The sequence below is a fragment of the Apium graveolens genome, unplaced genomic scaffold (assembly GCF_009905375.1).
Source record: "Apium graveolens cultivar Ventura unplaced genomic scaffold, ASM990537v1 ctg4611, whole genome shotgun sequence".
Taxonomy (NCBI): Eukaryota; Viridiplantae; Streptophyta; class Magnoliopsida; order Apiales; family Apiaceae; genus Apium; species Apium graveolens.
Genome location: NW_027418622.1, coordinates 42865 through 46108, shown reverse-complemented (window position 1 = coordinate 46108; position 3244 = coordinate 42865).

Genomic DNA, 3244 nt, shown 5'->3' with positions numbered 1-3244 from the left:
CCTCGGGAAAAGTAATTCAGTGATTGATGAATCACTCGAGGGTGATAAGAAATCGTCCCTGGAGAAAAAGGTTGATTGGAATTTGGACCATGGTGCTTAGAGAAGTCAGTGTCCCTTAAGCTTGACTCGATTTAGTGGCTTGTTCTACATAGTGCGTGATTAATATGTTCAGCCGACTTTTATGGTATGTTGGAGAAATTTAGAGGTTGTACTTGAGTAGAGATGGGAAGTTGGTTAGTTGCTGTTATATTGAAGAGTCGTGTTATGGTGTTAGTTCTATGTAATATAAATCTTTTGAACTGTTGTTGATTTTGTTACTGTTATTGTTGCTATGATTACTAGTGCTATTAATCTAGATTTCTTTTGTAAATGGACCCGACATTAAAGACATGGGTACTGTGATTGGGCGGCATTTTCTTGACACAGGTGCACCGTTTAAACGGTGATACCTTTTGTCAAATATTTTTGTTATTGAATAAACTCATTATTATATTTCAGGAAGATGCCACCCAAGAAAGCTACCCAGTTTAAAGAAAATGGTAGTAATTTTGCGAAGGGTCCAGCTATAAATGAAATTCTAGATTTGTTGCGCCAGCAGCAGCAACAACAGTTACAGTTAATCCAACAGGTTCAGCAACAGCAACTACTGTTGCAGCAGCAACAGCAAGGAGTAAACCAAAGTGCTAGTTTCAAATACTTTCAGAATGTTAACCCTCCTGAGTTTAAAGGTGAACCTAATCCAGTAGCTGCTAGAGCATGGTTAAAAGAGATGGAGAAAGCTTTTAATCTTGTTCAAGTAAGTGAGAATCTTAAGACTGATTATGCGAGCTATTTCTTGAAAAATGAAGCAAATTACTGGTGGGAGTCAACTAAAGTGTTAGAAGGAGAAGGCCCTGTTTCATGGGCTAGGTTTACTGAGTTATTTTTGGAAAAGTATTTTTCTGACTGTGTAAGGAACCAAATGGAAATTGAGTTTCTAGAACTGAAGCAAGGTGACAGAAGTGTAGCTGAGTATGAGGCTAAGTTCACGGAGTTGGCTAGATTTGTACCAGATTATGTGTGCTCCGAAGCTCAGAAGGCAAGGAGGTTTCAACAAGGATTGAAGCCTGAAATTCATAGTGGAGTGGTGGCATTGCAACTCAAAACGTATCCTTCCATAGTTCAGGCCGCTTTAGTAATTAAATTTGATCAGAAGTTAGCCGCTAGAGAACGAGAAGATAAGAAGCGAAAGATTGATGATATGGAAGAAGCATCAGGTCAAGAAGGATCCAGTCAGAAGTCTCATAAAAAGGTTGGAAAGAGTAAGAATAAAGAATTTAGAGAGAAAAATATTTCTTTAAATAGAATTAGTAACACCTCAGCTAGCTCTACTCAAGCCAATTCGGTTAAATCACCTATATCGGAGTGTAATCAATGTAGTAAGAAACATGGTGGAAGATGTAAAACAAATACTGAATGTTTTAGGTGTAGCTAGAAGGGACATTATGCGTCCGAATGTAAGGTGGAAAATCCAGGAGATGTCTGTTATAATTGTCGCAAGGTAGGACATGTTGCTAAGAATTGTAGAAGTACTTCCCGAGATAGCATTGGAGGTAGTGTATCAAAAGGTTTGGCGTCCAGTACAACCAAGGCTAAAACTTGTAGTGTGGTTAAAATTTTAGCTACTCAAGATCTTGATAAGAAACCAGGGAAATAATTGATTACCGGAAGAAGCAAACGATAATCTCTACGGAAGCTAATATTAGAATAAGTTATGGATGTTGTAAGTTTTGGTGATAATAGACGGAGTAATAAGCGTGTCATTTGTCTATAGGGAATTAAGGAATATGGTGTGTCAGGAGTACTTGGTTGATATAATCGTATTTATTGATAACATCCTCGCCCATATAAGGGCTAAGGAAGATCAAATTGAAAGCCTAAAGAAGTGTCTATTGGAGGTTGAGAAGTAGGAATTGTATACCAAGCTTCAAAAGTATGAGAATTTGACTAAAATTGATCATGAGCCAGGGTTGTTTAAGTGACTACCTACCAAGAAAAGTTCATTCAGGGATAGATGTCTTGAGTAGAAAATAAAATTGAATGTTATTAAGATCATTGAAGAATTGACAGAAGAATGGAAGAAGTGAGAAACTGAAGATTCAAGTACCTGGAAATAGTAAAGAATAGTTGTATTAGAGCACTCTTAGACAGAGGGTCAAAGTAAGAAGATGATTCAGACAATATAAGATACGTGGAGAGTATATATATATGATGGGTTTAAAATGTGAACGGCGATAATCATCTACCATGATTTGAGTTTCTATGATAATAGTTATCATGTTACTACGAGAATGTTACTTTGTGAAGTGTTGTATGGACATAAGTGTGGGTCCTCACCCTAGTAAGAGAAATGGAAGTAGAGACATGGGACAAGTTCTGGATTAATTTAGTACATCAAGAGTGTGGTGGTGTTGACTCGGAAAAGAGTTGAAACAACTCAGGATAGAAAAAGAGAGAAAGCGGATTTGCATCAAAACAGTATGAGTATATAGAAAGAAGGATCGGGGTATAGGTGAAAGTTTTACCCTGATAGAGATTGGTTAAGTTTGAATAGAAGGAACAAGTAGAGTCTTAAATGTGTTGAACCGTTAGAGGTATAAATAAATATAGGCAAGTTGTCTATGAGTTGATTTTGTCACCGCAATTGCAATGCATATATATATATAATATGTTCCACGTGGCAATATTAAGGTGATATGTATCTGGTTCGGAATTAAGCCATTGATTGGGAGCCAATGGGCTCTCATCCAAACTTGTTATGCGTGAAAGGATCAATCCAAATCCTAGGTCGTTAAAAGCGAGTCATTGGTAATGAATTTATGTCAATAGTGAGTATGCCTTGAATAGATCTTTGAGTTGAAGAGTCTACCTGAAAGTTAGAGTCAGATGTGCTTGACAAATATCCTCACTTGTTTAGTTAGATCAGATTCTAAGGACATAATCTTTTAAGGGGGAAGGATATAACGACTCGTATATTCTATTATTTAAGTGTTTAATTGTTAAATAATTAATAAATAAAATATGTGTAGTGGTAGTGCCAGTAGTGTATTGTGTGTTACTATTTTTATATGTGATTGTGGTCGTATAAGGGATTATTTGTGTAATAAATAGTGAGTGGTATTGTTCTGTTCCATTTAAAAAAATGGATTTAATTGCAGATTTATTTCCATAAATATTTGGATTGTCTCTAAAATTGTTTTTATGA